Raw genomic sequence first — 19788 nt, 5'->3', positions numbered from 1 at the left:
ACATACAAAAATTTACTTGAAATAAAGACTAGAACATAAGACCTAAAATGCTAAAACTCCTAGAAAACATTGGTGGTAAACTCTTTGACACAGGTCTTGGCGATTTTTTTTTAAACTGACACCAAAAGCAAAAGCAAAAATGAACAAATGGACTACAACAAATTAAAAAGCTTCTGCACAGCAAAGAAAACCATCAACATAATGAAAAGACAACCTACTGAATGGGAGACAATATTTGTGAATCATGTATCTGGTGAGGGGTTAATATCCAAAATATATAAACAACTCATACAACTCAATAGCAAAATAAACAAACAATCTGATTAAAAAGTGGGCAGAACATCTGAACATTTTTCCAAAGAAGACATGTAGATGCCAACAGGTACATGAAAAGATGCTCAACATCATTAATCATCAGGGAAATGCAAATAAAACCACCATGAGCTATCACCTCACACCTGTTGGAATGGCTATCATCAAAAAGACTAGAAATAATAAGTGCATGCAGGTGAGCATGTGGAGAAAAGGGAACCCCCCCTTGCGCACTGTTGGTGGGAATGTAAATTGGTACAGCCACTATGGAGGTTCCTCATAAAATTAAAAATACAACTACCATATGATCCAGCAATTCCACTTCTGATTTATCCAAAGAAGAGGAAAACAGCGCCATGTTTATTGCAGCATTATTTACAATAGCCAAGATGTGGAAACAACTAAGTGTCCATCAATAGATGAATGAATAAAGAAATTGTGATACACGTGCACACACACGTGCATGCACACACACACATACACACAATGGAATATTATTCAGTCATAAAACAATAATGAATTCTTTCCATTTGCAACAACATGGATGGACCTCAAGGGAATTATGCTAAGTGAGATTAGTCAGATAAAGAAAGACAAAAATAAGATTTCTCTTATAATATATGGAATCTAAAAATAATTTTTTTTCAAAAATCAAGCTCATAGATACAGAGAAAAGATTGGCAGTTGCCAGTGACAGAGAGTGGGGGCTAGGCGAAGTAAAATAGGTGAACGATTTTTCCCCCAGTTTAAATAATTTAAAAAGAAAGAAAAATAAAAAATAAGAGGATAATTCAATATGCACCAAAAGTATAGCATATGCATACATACTATGAAATAGTATTGAGTCATAAAAAGAAATGAAATTCTGATAAATGCTACACTATGAACTGTGAAAACATGTCAAGTAAAATAAACCAGACACAAACGAATAGTGTATAATTCCACCTAGATGAGATACCTAGAATAGACAAATTCAGAGGCAGAAAGTAGAATAGGGGTCACCAGGGGCTGAAACAGGGAAGGGGTATGGGGGAAGGTGAGGGAATGGGGAGTTATTGTTTAATGAGTACAGAGTTTCTATTTGGGATGATTAAAAATGCTAGAAATGGATAATGGTGATAATTAAATGGTGTGAATGTTCTTAATGCCAACGAATTGTACACTTAAAAATGGTTAAAATAGTAAATAAATTACCACAACAACAACAACAAAAAATCTTTACAAAATATAGCCTATATTTTCAACAGGAAATTTTAACACGAGTACCAGCCTTAACGGTATTAAACTAAAGAACAGATCACTTATTCTCGAGTTCCTAGCTATGGATACCAAAGGAGTCGGTATCAATTCTTAGCTGGCCTTGGTTTAAAATGTGCACCTGAAATGGATACATGTCTTATAATTTTCATAAGGTACATCATTTCACTTTATTGATAGAGCCCATTTTCTTTAGCTCCTTGAAGGGAGAGAGAAGAAAAGAACTATACTGCGTATAGCCTATACTATGTGTGACCTATGCATAATGGTGTTTTTATAAGGAGGTATTTGTCCACAAAGAATCATGACAACATGAGTGCAAAAGTACACCTGTGCAGGGCACTATAAATGGACGTGTAACAACAGCTATTCAGTTCAAAAGTAGAGAGGGTTCCCACGTATTGTAAACTATAATTTAAACCACTGAAATATGCCCCAAATTCAAACAGAAATTAAAAGCACATTATTTTGACACATAGAAAATGAAATATTTGAACTCTCTACTCCAAACATCCCAAGGAAAAGGTATAATGCATTACAAAAAACACAATAAAAGTGAATTTAACAGTGAATAAATTAACATTTTCCCAGAATGGCTTAGGATAAGGGATTACAGTTAGGATAATTTAATTTTCTAGTAAACTGGTAATTACCATGTATTAAATATCATTCAAGTAATAACAATTTTCAAAGAACTAGAATGCACTTTTCAAAGAAAGTAAGGTCAAAACCAGACTAATAGTAGTATCAGCAAACACTCAATATGGCTCTCCCAATATTGAGCCTGATATGTTCTAAGCTCTTTACATATACTAACTCATTTTATCCTCAGAACAATCTTCTGAGAAAAGCATTATTATTCACATTTTACAAATGAGGAAACTGCGGTGTACAGGGGTCAACAACCTTGCCCCAGCCCACTGTCCTCCTAGCACATGGGAGAGCTAGGACTTGAAAACTGGAAGTGCGATTCCCCAGTCCCCAGTTTTAATTGCAATGGTTTACTATTTCTTGGTGACATTAAGAAATGAACAACACAAAATACAGGCAAACTCAAAATGCAAAACAGTTTGCGGGTCAAATACAATAAAAGCTCTGAGGAAATCATATTACAACACAGGAGGACAATAAATGACATTCATAATGACTACTCTGAGACATAGGGAAGGTTAAAATATGTTCAATAAACTTAGTGTTTAAAAAGGAATTGTTTAGTGCACTTAAAATTTTTCCATCCAAAATAATCAAAATATGATTTTCATTTCTAAAGAGGGAAAACTTTCAACTATCCAAAATCATTCATTCCCTGAGGGCTCCAAACAGAAGGGTTGGATAGAGCAATCTTATTTGCCATTTATCTCATTCTTAAAGTTAAAAATGGTGCATGCACACGTGTGTGTGTACTCGTGTGTGTGTATCACAAATTAAGTTTTCCAGGTGTTTGAATTCCAGGTATGAGAACTTAATACTAAAGATATTAGAAAGTGTCAAATAATTTGGATAGATGAGTGAACAAACTCATAGAATTATGTGTGACTATTGTAAAAAGCCTAGAATTTGATCATTAACAGTAGTTATTTATTTTTTTCAAAGTACAGGCTTTGAAGTCATACACACACCTGAATTTAAAGCCTGGCTCCACCATGTAGTTACTATGAATGTTTGGCAAGTTAATTTCACATCACTGAACTGACTCAGCTTCCTTCTCTGTAAATTGAGGATAATTCCTAACTCACAAGGTTGCTGTGTGAGCGAAGGAGAAAACACAGGCAAAGTATTGAACAGTCCCTGGGATAAAGCACATGGTCAACAATGAGTGATTACTATTCCCTAAACTTACTCTACTTTGTCCTCCAAATATAAGAATCAAATCTTATCAATTAGCAAGTCATTTGTTAGGCTTCTCAGAATTATATGAATAATGGAACGTACTAAAGGTACAATACAAAACCAAACCATCAAGGAGATCAAAGGTTTCAGAATCCTGCTTGCTTCTTCTTCCATATCTATTCTGGTTGGTTTTGTGATAACCTGTATTCCTTTACCAACAATATGAATCCTATTATTTTTTGGCGGTCTCAACCTTCGTACTGGGTTTCTGTTGCTTATTTATTTTATGGTTACCTTTGCAAGGGTAATTGTCATTATTGCCTGAATACCAAAAAGAAATCCAGAACAAGGAACATTTTAATGAAATGTTTTAACTGTTCCATCCATCTCAACAGTTGATTGGATCCCATGTGAATCATTTATTATCAGAACATATTTTGACATTACTGCGCCACCCCCTTACCCAACAAATACATGCATTACTGAGCAAAACTCCAGACTGACAGAGAACAAATGTTCTTTAGGTACACCAGGTTTTGATCCTCGGGGGCGGGGAAGAGGAGTGGTGGATGGGTTTTGCTGCAAGTGGAAATGAACAGAATCTGAAACTGTTTTGTCTGCTTAACCAAGACTGGAGTTGAGCCCTGCGGAGCTAGGCGCCGAGAGGAGAGGGTGAGATGGGCCTGGAGGCAAGAGAGGAAGGAGGTGGCAACTGCAGGATAAAGGAGGGTCTGTGCCACCGGAGGGAGGTGAGTTCTGACAGAGTCCATCACCACCCCGAGAGCGAAGGCGGAGGGAAGTGGCCGCTCAGCCCAGTCCCCAGGACGGGTTCAGCCTCTAGGAGTCTGGGACGACTGAGAGGGAATAGGGACCCCAAGACCGAAAAAAGACGGCGGTAGCAGCGGGCTCCCGATCGCCTTCAGAACGGGATGCTGCTGTCCCCACCGCCATTCTGGCGCAGGAGTTGAGGAAAGCAGGGACCCAACAAGGAGCACACAGGTTACCTGTCTCAGCTGCCTGCCCAACGGTCTCCACTTCCGCAGACTCGGGGTTACTACGGGCTACCGGGCCACGCGCCCGTGACGTCATCCATGCGCGCCGGGATCGGAGTGGGCCTAGTCCACCCGGTGGAGAAATGCTGGGTTGCACCGCCGCGGTGAGGTCTGCGCAGGCGCGGACAGGGACAGCGCGAGCAGTTTGGTTAATTGGGGGGTTTGTAGTGTTGCCCTGTTACCCAATAAACTACTCCTAATTATAAAATCTTGTGGGCACTTAAGAAAAAATGTTATTGAAATTCAAAAGTCCAATTTTTATTCCGTTTTTTCACTCTGCTTCTACTGTGTGACTGTTGTTTACATACTCATTCATTCCACCACAATTTATTAAAGTCCTGCTATGTACCAGTCAAGCACGTTACGGAATCTGGCATACAGTGGAGAACAAAACAGGCACTGTGCTTAACCTCATGTAGATTACTTTCTGGTAGAGAAAGCAAACACTGAGTCTCAACAAATCCATATGCCTTCTTAGAGATCATAAGTGTGTGAAAGGAAAATAAGTTGCTGAAAAACTAAAGAAGGGAGGGTGCCTTTTTAGTTTGAGATGTCAAAGAAGAGCCCTCTGAGGAGGCTCTTTGAACTGAGGAGAGAAGCAGCCAACTCTGTAACGATCTGGAGGAAGACGAACCAAGAGAAGGATCAACATGTTTGCAAGCTATGGGGAGAAGACAGCATGTGATGCCTTTGAGAAAGTGAGAAAATAGGCTAGGGGCAGAATAGGTGATGAGATCAACTAGGCAAGGAGAGTGCTGACCTGGCAGCGACTTTCTAGGTCATTGTAAGGGGCATGATTTTTTTTGAAGTGTAATGAGAAGCCAGGGAAGAGTTTAAAACACGTGAGCGACAGGATCTGGTTTTATAAGATCAGCCTGGCTGCTGTGTATACAATGAACTATTGGGAGGCAAGAAAGGATGCAGAGAAAACAGTTGCTTTTGCAATGATCAGGTAGGAAATGATGGAAATAAATGGACCAATATAAGGAATAATCTGGAGGTGGATATGACAGACTTGTTGATGTATTTAATAAGGGGGACAAGAAAAAGAAAGGTGTGAAAAACGCCTCCTCCTAAATTTTGGGCCTGAGCAAATAGCTGGATAATATAGCTAAAACAATTTCTAATACTTCGCAAGATTTGCTACTTCTCTTTTCAGCCCTGGTCCGTTTTCTTCTTTGTTACCTAGCCCTCTTGGTTCTCCTCTTAGTCTTCTGACCATCTCCCCTCAGTTTCCATTAGGGGGCTCCTCTTTCTTTTTCCTTAACTTTTTCACCCTTGATCTTCTTATGCTACATCATAAGCTGCAAATCCAAAAGGCTACGTGCCCAGGCAGTGAACACAAAGGAGTGAAGCTAGTGGATAGAAAATATGGAGAACTGGAGCTCATGGTCTCCCTACGCAGCTCCAGTTTATTTTTGCCTACCAGGAATGCCAGCTCAGTGATGTCATATCCCCTTCATTTTTAAAGAGAAATCAATATACAGCTACTTACGTAAAATCTCCCAAATATTAAATGTTGGTCACTAAATCAAATTTTGTTAAACTTTTGAACAACAACAACAAAAATAAAAACAGCCCTATATATGTGTAGGCCACAACTTTCCCTCCTTGGTGGATATTTTCCCAGGGTGGTGACTTGTCTACTTTCGTGTGACTACCGCCTGTAAGCTGATAACTCTCAAGTCTAACTCTATGCAAAGCTTTACAAATTTTCTTATTGAAATACGCAAATTGCACTTAGGTGTCTAGTTGAAATCTCAAACTTGACTTCTAAAACTGAACTCATTATCTCACCTCTTCCTTAAACCTAACCTACTCAAATATTCCCTTTCTCAGTGAACGGCGTCAATACCCACCTAGTCACCCAAGCTTGAAATCCAGGATCATCTTAGACTTGTCCCTCTTCCTTGTCCCACTGTCCAACTAAACATGTCCTGACCTTGATCGCAGTGTTTTCACATCTGCCGGTAGACTCCATCCTTACTGATCACTTTGCTCAAGCATTCATTATCTCTCTTCAAACAAGTCACTTAACTTTTCCACACCTGTTTTCTCACTTGTAAAATGAGAGGATTCACTAAAGTGATTCCTAAGATTCATTCCATTTGTAAAATTCTGTTTTATAAAGTCACTAAACATGTGAGAATAGTTGCCTAGAATTGTTCGTGGTTTTTTGCCTTGCTATTTTAATGCCAAGGATATTGTAACTAGATTGACAGGGAAAACTGGATTTGATGAAAATAATCAATACAAAATGAAATTAACAGTGGCTAAAAACAGACATAGTTTTGTTAAAACTGTAAAAATTAACTGAAAAATAACTGCTGATTAGTAACATTAAAAACAGGGGAAATTGAGAAAAATAGACATAGTAAAATGTATCATTTCTTAAAACTTAATGGAAAAAGATCTAATTTTCTTGACAAAATTTGACCTACAAAGTTTGTGTAGGAAAAAATTGGTTTTGGTTAATTAACACAAAAGAAAGCTCATAATGTCAGAAGCTCTAATTGCTATAATTTGTCATGGAGAGAAAAAAATAATACTGAATTACAACATCAGTGTAAGGTTTATATGTAAAAGAACAGGAATTGATTCCAGTGAAAATAATTTTAGTAAAATGATAAAAATGAGAAACAGTTAAACTGTAGTATAAATTTTACTTTTAAAAATGGCATTAAACTGGCGCGACAAAATTTCCTCCAGAAAAAACAAAAACCCTCTTTTTCACATTAAAGATTTCAAATAGAATTTTAAAGCTTGGGTTGAAATCAAGAGCATGGTAATTTCTGATATTTACAAGTTATAAAAAGTTGGTTTATATACAAGAGTTTTCTCATTTTGACGATCCAGGGTAAAAAGAACTCAAAAACTGGAAAAGCATGCACGTAAAATTCCGTATGTGGCAGTTAAAACAAACAGCTAGAGCCAAGACAATAAACCGCTTGATATGAGCTATCAGGGTTTTCTGAGTCATTCATATAGTACCAATCATGACCGTGCTTCAGCTGACACTTTACGTTGTTATGTTTGTACTCATAAGAATATAGATCCCCTTCCATTGTGTTTTTTTCTTTCCACCTGATCTCATGGCTATGTAGGAAGAGTTACATTTTACAAAGTAAATCATGATGAATAAATGTAATTTTTTAAACGAGAAATCAATTTCTAGGATTTGACTCTGGTTTATGTCAAATACGATGTGTTTTCTGTGAAGGATTCTGGCGCAACAGTTAAAACTATAATTACATGAGTTCCATCTTTTCTTCAGTGTAGATGCTTTAGTTTAAATCTGAAATATTAAAAAATCCTGATATTTTTATGTCAATTTTTTATATCTCAAAATACATAGAAAAAGGTAAATTTTAAGTCATTTTATATTCTTGATACACAAACACAGCAATGTCATAAATGCTTCATTTTCAAACATAATTTGTTAATTACCACTCTGCATAGAAAAATAGGTTAAAATGAAAATTAAATAAAACTTGTCTGACCCCTCCCACCCCTGCTTTTGGCTTACCCTAATTTGTGTATTACTTCTTAAAGATAAATCTCAAAGGTCTATTAAGAAAATTATCACAAAAGAAAAGTATTTTGATTGGGTCCCAAGAGTTCAGGATGCTGTCATAATACATTCAAAAAATAATTTTCTAGAAAATAATTTTTTGATGAAAATTATTGATGAAGTTATAATTTTTATTTAAATATTTATGTTTATATATACAAATATCAGACTCAAAATGACAGAGTTAACATCTTGTATTCATTCAACAGCTCCTGAAAATCCTTAGCTAGTCTTTCAGTTCTAAAACTCATATTTATGAGTATTTATTCATGCCACAAGTATAGGTACTTTCCTAAGGTCTACGTAATTGGAGTACGTATATCCTAGTTTCAAACATGCTTTTAATTAGTGACTATTTTTCCCTTTGATGCTGTCAGCTCCATGAAATCTGTTTATATCCCCTCTGAGATTTAGTGCACTTTCAATTTCAAAAGAATTTCTGACTTGGCTCAGGTGAACTAGGTAAAGAGAGGAGGGAAAAACAGACACTGCTGGCTGTTCTTCAATATCCAGTCACTTTTCTTCATACGAATAGAACCCTCACATTTTAGGTAATAGAATATCCTATCCGAGCTGGACACATGGCTACTCAGAATAGACAATATTTTTCAGCTTCCCTTGCAAGTAGATGCGGCCCTGTGACCAAGTGGTGGTTAATTGTAGTAAGTACAATGTAATGTGGCAACCATCCTTATAGAACTGATGGGCCATAAGTTTGTCTTTTTCTAACCTCTTTCCTATTGATTGGAATGCAGATGTGTTGGATTCTCCTGGAGTAGCCGTCTTGATTAAAATTCAACCTTCAGAGCCTTATGTGAAAGCAACAAAATCTGAATCCCTGAGGAGTTTGTGGACAGAGCCACAATACCAGCTCGGAACTATCTACCTCTGCACTTGTACCGAGGGAAATAAGCTGCCCTCTTTTGTTTACGTCACTTTATTTTGGGTCCGTTTCTTCTACCAAACATAACCGATATAAGGAGTAGAAGTCAAAAGAAAAATACACAGTAAAGGCATTTGCAGACTTCATGCAGGCCGGAACAGCAAGAAGAAAAATCCTCTCCGAGGACGTGGAGGCTCACTTCAGTGACACCAAACCACTAAGACCAGAAAAAGCAAGGCCTGTAAGAGGTATTGTCTGAAGGCAGTAACTCCTAAATTCAGTTTCATAATAAAGCCAAGTGCTGCACATTTGTAGCCTCACTTGTTGTATCCTACCTAATATCCATCTTTTCCCGTATGAACAGAACATTGACTTCTGGAAGAAAACCTGCTGACCTCAGAGAAGGTAGATCCCTCTTCCAGTCCCAATGGATGAATAGTTGTAAATATAAACCAGTTATGGAATCCCTTTCCTCTCTGGCCCTTATTTATGGTCCCAGCTCTCCTTATAGCTAAGGGCAACCATGCTGCCCAATCTGGCCAATGAGATGGAAGGGGAAGTCTGGTAAGGGCTCCTGGGACTGATTTTCCCTCTTAATAAAATATAGTCATAAAAGGAGAGCTAGCGGGCATAGTGCTGTTCCTTTCTTTATTGCTTGTGATACTAACATGAGGAAAAAGATGTTTGGGGTGCCTGGCAGCCATCTTGACCATGTGTGGTAAGCATAAGGATGAAAAGTCAACATGCTGAGGAAGGATGGGGAGAAAGAGCCTGAGTCATTGCTGACATTGTTGAGATGCTGACCCAGCCACTGATATCTCCATCTGGAGTTCTCAGTAAACAACGTTGCTTCTGGTTTAACACCTTAATTTAATAAAGGTTTGGGGTTTTTGTTGTCGTTACTGCTGCCGCTTGCAATTAATTTTTGTTGTTTGCAGTTAGAAAAGAAAAAGAAAGAATTTCAGCATTGTTTTGTGTGTGTTGCAGATTTCCCTCTCCTCACTCTTTTCTATACCAAGCCTTGTTTTCAATGCTTAAATAGTACTCACTGTCGATACCTCTGATTTTACTCCTATTCTTCTTGCTTCTGTTGCTGCTACTATCTTTCTCTTTTGAATGTATGAAGTTCTGACAATTAAGTTCACAAACTTGTTGCAACAATGTTGCTAACCTTTTTTTTGATATCTGTGGTATTATTTATTATGAATTTGTAGCAACTGGCCAAACAGTTAACCAAGTTTACTATTAGGAAGTGCTGAAAAGGCTGCCTGAAAAAGTTTGACAAAAATGACCTGAATTATCACCAACAATTCATGGCTCTTGCATCACGACAATGTACCAGCTCACACGGCACTGTCTGTGAGGGAGTTTTTAGCCAGTAAACAAATAACTGTATTGGAACACCCTCCCTACGGACCTGAGCTGGTCCCCATGACTTCTTTTTTTACCCGAAGATAAAGGAAATATTGAAAGGAAAACATTTTGATGACATTCAGGACATCAAGGGTAATATGACGACAGCTCTGATGGCCATTCCAGAAAAAGAGTTCCAATATTGCTTTGAAGGGTGGACTAGGCGCTGGCCTCAGTGCATAGCTTCCCAAGGGGCGTACTTCGAAGGTGACCATAGTGATATTCAGCAATAAGGTATGTAGCATTTTTTCTAGGATGAGTTCACGAACTTAATTGTCAGACCTTGCATACCTGACATCAAAGACCTTCCAGGCTACTGTGGAGATAAACGTGGTTTATTACCCAGGGCAGAGGTCAGAGCTCTGGATTTGTGTCCTAAGTGGGTTCTGAACAACAAAGCCAAGATGGCAAGAAAAGACAAATGAGGATAAAATTGGGGAGTGGAGATGGATGTTGACAAACCAAGAGAGATGAAGACGGGGAAGAGTGGAAGACGTGAAAGGGAGATGGTCTGGGGTATCCCCAGGATGGCCATTCTGTCAGACAGAACCAAAGGACTAAGTGGTTGGCCAGCCTCAACACCTAGCTTGGACTGGTTAAGAACATGCTCAGTACATATTGATTTATTGATTGAAAGAATGGATGAATGAAAGATAAGACTCTTGTCTGACTTTTGTGCCCATGTTTTTGGGATGCAGGAAAGCAGACACATGAGAAGATAAACCTTTCCTATGGATGGCTCTGAAGGGAAGCATATTTTATCTACATAACACAGTGGAACACTTCACCTAAGCACAAACCCAACAGCATAGCTTGGGGAAGATGCCAATAAAGCTTTCTCTGGTGGAAACCTCTCACAAGGAACTGGGTCCTGGCTACTGAAGCAATCCCCCTGTAGGAGGACTCCTCTTACCCATCATGTTTAGGAAGATGAAGCAAGTTGCACTGATCACCAATGATAGGGAGAATTGGAGTCCATTTGCCCACCAATAAGACCACAATGATCTCACAAATAGTGAAAACTTCTCCCAGCCTAGAGAGATTCTTTTAAACATTTTTTTTATTAGTTTCAAGTGCACAAAACAATGTAATAGACATTTATCATTTATATCCCTCACACAGCCCCCTTCCCCCCATCTACTACCCCTCTGACATCGCACACAGCCATTACATTTCCACTGTAGAGAGAAGATTATACACACACGTGCAGTCTGACAATTAAGTTCACAAACTCATCCTAGAAAAAGTGCTACATACCTCATTGCTGAATATCACTACAGTCACCTTCAAAGCACTCCCCTTGGGAAGCTATGCATTGACGCCAGCGCCTAGTCCACCCTTCAAAGCAATTTTGGAACTCTTTCTGGAATGGCCATCAGAGCTGTCATCATATTACCCCTGATGTCCTAAATGTTATTAAAACATCTTCCTTTCAATATTTCCTTTATCTTTGGGTAAAGAAAGAAGTCATTGGGGCCAGATCAGGTGAGTAGGAGGGTGTTCCAATACAGTTATTTGTTTACTGGCTAAAGCCTCCCTCACAGACAGTGCCGTGTGAGCTGGTACATTGTTGTGATGCAAGAGCCATGAATTGTTGGTGAAAAGTTCAGGTTGTTTTCATCTAACATTTTCACGCAGCCTTTTCAGCACTTCCAAATAGTAAACTTTGTTAACTGTTTGTCCAGCTGGTACAAATTCATAATGAATAATTCCTCTGATATCAAAAAAATTTAACAACATCGTTTTGACTCTTGATTTGGACTGATGGAATATTTTTGGTCGTGGAGAATTGACTGATTTCCATTGTGCACTTTGACACTTTGTTTCAGGGTCATATTGGTACACCCATGTTTCTTCACCAGTGATAACACAGCCCAAAACATCTTCCTGCCTTTCAAAACGGTTTTGGCAAACTCTGACTTTCTTTTGCTTTTGTTCATCGATGAGCAGCTTTGGGACCATTTTTGCACACACCTTTCTCATGCCAAGATTTTCAGTTAAGATTTTCCTATTTTTCTATTGATGTTTACTTGGTCTGCTATGCTTCTCACAGTCAGCCGACAATTTCGATGCACAATTCGATGAATTTTTGCAATGTTTTCTTAAGTTCTGCTCGTTACTGGCTGCCCTGATTTCTCTTCATCAGTGACGTGTTCTCTTCCCTCAGGAAAACGTTTAATCTATTTGTACACTGCTGTTTTCTTCATGGCATTATCCCCATAAACCTGGACTAATATGTGCTTATTTCACTTCCACTCTTGCCAAGTTTAACAAAAAATTTAATGTTTGTTCATTGCTCTAATTCAAGCTAAGACATTCTCGCGACGGCACACAAAAACACGAAATAACAATAATGAACATCACTCAGCGAGACACTGCCACACATCGACACAAACACAGCTGTGAGACACTCATATACCAAAGTTATGAAACCTTAGTGAGCTGTTTGTACAGTGCTGCCAATGGAAGCTCATGGTGGCAAGTTTGCAAACTGAATTGTCAGACCTTGAGTATATATATGAGTATATTCCTAGGAATCCGTGGGATTCAACTTGATTGGAGGCCTTTGAAAAGTCACTAAATTTTTCTAATTCCATCACTGCCAATAATAACAATACTTGAAGGATTCTGATTTTAAAACCCACCTAAAATACAGACACTTCCATAAAAGGGTTGATAAACACTAATCTCTTGTCTCCTAAGAAAAGGTTACCACTGAATGGATGCTTGTATTAGTTGGAACTCTGGTTTCAAGTATAATGTAAGGGAACTTATTATAAAAATACAGTAGTGAGTCACAGAATCCGAGTGCAGGGAGGCAGTAGGGTCAGAGGAAACATGGGAAACCTGCAGAACTTTCTCTCCTTCTCCTTTCCCTTTTTTGCTTTCAAGCATTTCAGCTGCACTCTTTTCTCCCTTCCTTTATCTACTTTCTCCGAATCGCTAGTCATGCGATGCGTTAAGATGATCATCTCAGAATACTCAAGCTTATACCTCCTCCTTCTAAGAGATACTAGATCTCTTCATTCTAAATCACCGAGAGAAGGAATATGATTAAGACCACAGCGTCCACCCCTAATCCAGTCATCTTCAGCCAGGGGGCAAGTCATGTGACACAGACATAGTTGTTGAGTATCCTTCTCTGGAACGGGGTTGGGGGAAGGTGATTCCCAAGACTAGTGTTTTATTGCCAGGAGTGTGAGAATACCCCACCCAGCAGTGAAGAAATTCCTATCGTAATCATGCAGACATTCTAGACACCTGGCTCTGGGTAATTGTTGGCCTATCCTATGTGAAAATGTTGGCTTACAGATTGACAAAGATAAATCTTGGCAGCTCAGCAGTATTGTTGCCTCCTACTCTCTTCTGCATCCCTGGAAAAGCTTCATTAAGATCTGCAGATTACCAGATGAGATCCCAAGTTAAATGTCTGCATACCTCTTGGCTGTATATAGCTGCGGCGTTTAGTGTTAAGTAAGAATGACTACAGCAAGATAGTTTCAATAAGCACTATTTTACTACTGCTGCCAGAAAACTAATGTGATTAATGACGTCATGGAGATCCATCAACACTATACAGTCTGGGCTATTTTGATGTTGTTTCTCACGAACTTCAGTCTCTTTTAAGTTATTGTGGATGAGGAAGAAACTTTACCCTCAAGTTTCTTTCAGCTGGTCTAATAATTAAATCTACATGAGACATATTAATAAGAGAAAATGACCAAATCCAATTACATACATATGTATGGGAACCCCATATACATGAAAGAGTCAGAGACCCCACGTGCTTTAGAGGTTCAAAGACAGGAAGGGAAAATGACCTGTATCTGACATTCTAAGCTAAGACTCACCATGGGGCTTCAGAGGGGAGGATGGTCATTACAGGATAATAAAGAAGAGTGGATATTTTTATTAGTAGTTTGCCCTGCCATATAGATAGGTAAAAAAATGTTATCTCTGATAATCTCTTGTTATGGGCAAGGCCCCTAATTCAAATTTTTCTAGGGAGTTAAGAGGGGGTGGTGCAGAAGTTTCTCTTGAGCCCCAAGGTCTAGGTTTCCTTTAGCTCAGAACCATCTGTATACCACAGAGGCACATCTTGGGGCAACTTGTTCTGAACCCCTACGTTATTAAAACCCAATGTGAGGGAGGGAAAACTTTTTTTTTTCTCAAGAACTGAAGAGATAGAATCAGTTGAGGAGAATCATAACCATTCTTTCTTTCTATATTCTACATGTGGCCTTTTCAGAGCAAAGACCCCTATGATAAAGTTGCATGTGGGACAACGTGAACATTCCTCAACATTCTGATCATCAGAGTTGACATATATATATATATATATATATATATATATATATATATATTTTTTTTTTTTTTTTTTTTTTTTTTTTTTTTTTTTTAATCATGTAGCTCCTTATTGCCAACTGAGTTTTAGAGAGCTGGAGGCAGGAGGTGACATCACACCGCAGAAGCTCTGGGGAGATTCTTTTGAACACAGAAAAAAACCATTATTGTATTCTGCCATAATGTCTCCTGTTTTCCAATTGATTTTGGTTTTCATTCAGAGAAACTGATAATACAATATTTTCTTCCAGATAAATTAAAAACAGACATTAGTAAATACAAGCATTTTTTTAAATTGAAATTTGCTTTATTGTACTTCGCAGATATTAGGTTTTTATCAACATCGAGGCAAAACCTCTACCAGCAAAAAAAAAATGATTCACTCAAGGCTCAGACAATGGTTAGACTTTTTTAGCAATAAAGTATTTTTAAACTAAGGTATGCACATTGGTTTGTTTAGACATAACGCTATTACACACTCAGACTACAGTATAGTGGAAACATAATTTTATATACATTGGGAAAACAAAAACCTGTGTGATTCACTTTATTTCCATACTCACTTTGTTTCAGTGGTTCCGAACTGAACCCACAATATCTCTGAAGTATGCCTGTATAGTTTCATTGGTTGAAATGTTCTCAGAAATGGTGCATGGTCAAAGCCCTATGGTCAAAGAAATATGAAGTTTTTCACTGAAGGGAGGCATAGTAATATTTTGCAAAGATAATACATGCGATTTTGCAAAGATAATATCATGTGCTTACACTGTGGAAAGTTCACGAACTTAATTGTCCAATCTTGTATATAAAAGGAGGCTCAAACATTAAATAATTTTTCTTACATTAGTAATGAATTGATATGGATGAGATGTGGAACCAGCTTTTATGAGATAATTATGGCAGGATATTAATTTGTGTTTTTTGCTTAGTGCTGTAGGAGTGAATGAGGAGTAGTCATCTTTCCCCATCCCAAGAAGCATTTATGTTCTGCTTTTTACCTCCCTGGCCAAGGAATGGCTTTTGTGTTGGGAGCTGTAGTTTAGGGCACCTGGAAATCAACTCCCTGCTTGTGAGGATATGGGAGATGGGAGGGTGGGGTTAGTAGTGGGGTGAAGGCAGAGCTGGTCCAAGAAGGGAGAAGAGCGGGAGCCTTACTCTAAAGAGGGCAGATTCTAGTGGCGGAAGGTCAGGTTAGCCTGTGAATGTGAGCACTGAGGGGCATTCTAGGAGGGACAGCACATGCAAAGGTCCTGTGGCACATGGTATGTAATATATCTGAGGAACTTGCAGAAGAGAGGAGGATGAAAGTAGGAAGGATGTTTGAGTGATAGGAGGGACCGGGGTTTACAGGGTCTTGTACCTTATGTGAAAAGATGTTGGTCTTTCACCTGAGAGCAATGGGAAACCATGGAAGAGTTTTGAGCAGGGAAGTGATAGAATCACATTTGCCTTACAGGCATTTTATCTTTACAGCTGTTCTATAAAGTAAGTCCAAGGACAGCCTCATAGAGCCAGCGTGGGGGAAGTTTAGCAATCTTGTACATATTCTCCATCAGTCACCCCACATAAACATGCATTCTTGTAAGACAAAAAAAAACCCATTGTGTTTAATATGGAAGTGCAGCTTCTAGACAAGTCCTTAGCACTCCTTTCTAACACCTCTGGATCGGGAACTGCTATTAGGTGTGCATGGTTATTATTATTCTCTCAGATGAAGAAATTGAGGTTTAGAGGGACTAACTTGTCCCAGACCAAACAGCTAGCAAGTTTCAGAGTGAGGATTTGAAGCAAGTCTAAGTTCTAAATGTAGCGAATATGGTTAGTGCCCCTCCCATATCCCCTTGGCTCACTCAGGAGGTCACCTACAGATAGTCTCCGTAGATGCCCATTTTGGGGGGGGGCGGGGGGGTTCCCTGCAGACAGTTTCTCAACATGCCTACTGACTTCTTGCATATATCTGCATGAGGGCCTTATCTAGCTACTGACATCTATTTGACCTGTGCACAGGGACTTAACCTCATAGAAGTGACACTCAGTCAATGAGGACAGGAGTTGGGAAACAAAGGGCCCTCTTCCTCACCCCTCACTCAGATGGTTCTGAGCTGTACTCCACAAAGTCTTTCAGAGGGTCCCCAGCAAGAATGAGCCTCAGCTGCCCACAGAGGTAACTGATCACTAATTTACCCTTTATTGGCTTTCTCTGTTTCCTAACTCTCCCTCAGTGCTTCCTGGGATCAACTTCTATGTAAATTACTTGCACCTAAACCTTTGTCTCAGGGTCTGCTCTGCGGGAACCCAAACTAAGACAGCTCTTAACCAATACAGTCTACTGCATCTCTTAATAGCAGTTGGAGAATTTCCAAAAAATTCTCTTATTATGAGATCAATTTAATGAACATTTAATGGGTACATGGCTCTGTACCAGTGGCTACAAAGGAGCCATTTATGACACCTATTTGGTCATTACTTTGGGCAGAAGGGAACAACTCCAAAGATGAAAATGAATAAATAATGATAAGAGAAAGATGTATGTAGGTGGCCCTGTATGGGGGTATGATAGAGCAATGGCACTTAATATTAAATGTCTCAATCAGGGAAAGTAATGTCGTGCTATTAGGAATTAATAATATACAACTTTTGGATGACATTACCTTATTAATTCTAGTTCTTTCTTAGTTGAACACAAATGCTGTTCAGTGTTTGGATGATTTATCAAGATATGAAGAGCTTGCCAAGTCTCCAGCTACAGTCGTAAATAATTCCACCATCTTTTATTTCACATTTTCCTTTTAGAAGGCCACATACTGGCAAACTTGTCATGGGTGGACTTGATGCCTCAAATTATATTTTGAGCATGAACTCTAATCTTTAAACATGGCACTCATTTCATGGCTTTTCTAAAAATGTAAGTCCAATGACATGACACAGAATCCCACATGACTCTTCCATAAGGTTTGCAATCCACTTTTCTAACCATAGTGAGGGTGGCTGTAGCTGTCCTAGGAGGAAACACCAGATGGCGTGGCTTTAGCCATGCCGGCTTCCAGAAGGAGTAGAGTTTACTTCACAGTTGATTGAAGGCACTTCGACTAATCCACTCCTGGATTTCCACGGATTTCTGAGCTTTGTTCAAATAAGCCCATGGCTTTAATTAGAATAGCATTTGTGTGATTCTGTCTGTGGGTGACCACACAGAACCCTAGGATTCTGAGGAGTTGACATGCAAGTCAAGGAGTTCAACTCACTGGAATTCTCTGAACATGGCAGGTTTTGTGAGGCATTCAGAAGTGGAAGAAAATTGTTGTCATCTCAAACTACCCCAAAATAGCAATGGTAAGGGAGTCTTTGGTTTTAGTCATTTTTAAAATTTATTTTTCAGTTATAGTTGACATGTAATATTATATTAGTTTCAGGTGTACAACATAGTGATTAGGCATTTATATACCTCATGAAGTGATCACCCCAATAAGTGTAAGAGAGTCTTTGGAATGTTAACTGTCCCATGAACATCCAAATCACTCACAATCACACTGAGGAGACTTTTTCTGGAATCACTTTCTTTATATTGCAAGAAACCTAGGGTTAAAGTAGACATTCTGGAGTCACATGAAGCGTGGGGTGGAATGAGGGCTCAAAGTCACAGGTTCAGTGGTTCTGAACCAGCCTATCGAATCTTTCCTAGATATCTTGAATCATTTGGGGCAACAGGTAATGGTAGAAAAGAAGAGAGATACAGAATTCATGGAGATGCTTGAGAGGTAGAGGCACTGAAAGATTGCATATAAAGGATTCTCTGTTGACATTATATTCAACAGATCGATATTTCCAAGAAAGAAACTACAAGTTTCTTTTGATTTGATTATGGTTCAAATTTCAAACAAACAAACAAAAAAAATGAAGAAGAATAAATAACTGCACTGGGCAATGAAAAACTGTATAGATGATAACATACACCAAGAAATCAATATGAAAGGAGAAGTGAAACAGGAGCTAGACAGGCAGTCAGACTGTCACCACCAACTGAACACACAAACAGCTTGCAGCATTATTTTTCTATTTCGATGAAAAATTTGCAATTTTTGCATTGCTACAGACCAAATAAACCAGCAATAAGCATTTCTCAATTTACATTGCCCTTTCCATGAACATTTTTTTGACAGTATAATCATTCTTCCAATATTTACAAAAACAATCTCTTCTCTGCTGTGAATCTGCCTAAGAGAAACACTTGCCATCATTCCCTTCAATCCGTGTGACACCATCTTATCAGTCACTATTTATTTTTTAACAGCTTTATCAAGGAATAATTGACATACAATGAACTGCGCAAATTTAAAATATAAAATCTGATACTTTTTGACATTGTATACACTTGTGATATCTTAACATCACTCCAGAAACTTTTTTCTTGTTCCTTTGTAATCCTTCTCCCACACTCCTCCCTCTCCCTAGGCAACAATTAATTTTCTCCTGGCACTATAGCTTAGCATGCATTTTCTAGAATGTATATAAATAGAAGCCTATAATACATACTCTTTTTTGATATGGCTTCTATGACAGAATGATTATTTTGAGATTCACTCATGTTGTAGTGTGTATCAGTAGTTCACTCTTTTTTATTGCTAAGTAGGATTCCATTCTGTGGAACCACACTCTGTTTATCCATTCACCTACTGATGAATATTTGGGTTGTTTCCAGTTTGGGATTATTAGAAATAGGGCTGTTACAAGCATTCATATATGAGGCCGGACAATTAACTTCCTGAATTCTTCCTAGAAAAAGTGCTATATACCTCATTGCTGAATAACACTATGGTCACCTTTGAAGTACTCCCCTTGGGAAACTATGCACTGATGCCTGTGCCTAGCTTACCCTTAAAAGCAATTTTGGAACTTTTTCTGGAATGGCCATCATCATATTAAAGAGCTGTCATCATATGACCCTTGATGTCCTGAATGTCATCAAAATGTCTTCCTTTCAATGTTTCCTTTATCTTCAGGTAAAGAAAGAAGTCACTGGGGACCAAATCGGGTGAGTAGGGAGGGTGTTCCAATACAGTTATTTGTTTACTGGCTAAAAACTCCCTCACAGACAGTGCCATGTGAGCTGGTGCATTGTCGTGATG

The 19788-nt window shown here is 38.6% G+C and overlaps 1 protein-coding gene across 14 annotated transcripts in view; it reads right to left on the bottom strand.

Annotated features, from left to right (window-relative positions):
- AOPEP (aminopeptidase O (putative)) overlaps positions 1–4497 on the bottom strand; it is a 348074-nt gene extending 343577 nt beyond the window's left edge. For 10 of the 14 annotated variants that reach the window (XR_004424616.1, XM_033122522.1, XM_033122524.1 and 7 more), the window contains exon 1: positions 4404–4497. The gene's annotated coding sequence lies outside the window, so the exon portion shown is untranslated. The remainder of the gene's footprint in view (positions 1–4403) is intronic. The other 4 variants (XR_004424615.1, XR_004424614.1, XM_033122521.1 and 1 more) reach the window with 2 other exon arrangements.
- Positions 4498–19788: the final 15291 nt, after the last annotated feature.

This window comes from Rhinolophus ferrumequinum, chromosome 12 (assembly GCF_004115265.2).
Source record: "Rhinolophus ferrumequinum isolate MPI-CBG mRhiFer1 chromosome 12, mRhiFer1_v1.p, whole genome shotgun sequence".
NCBI lineage: Eukaryota > Metazoa > Chordata > Mammalia > Chiroptera > Rhinolophidae > Rhinolophus > Rhinolophus ferrumequinum.
Note: the sequence above shows the minus strand (reverse complement) of the source record. Positions and strands in the feature narration are given on the sequence as shown.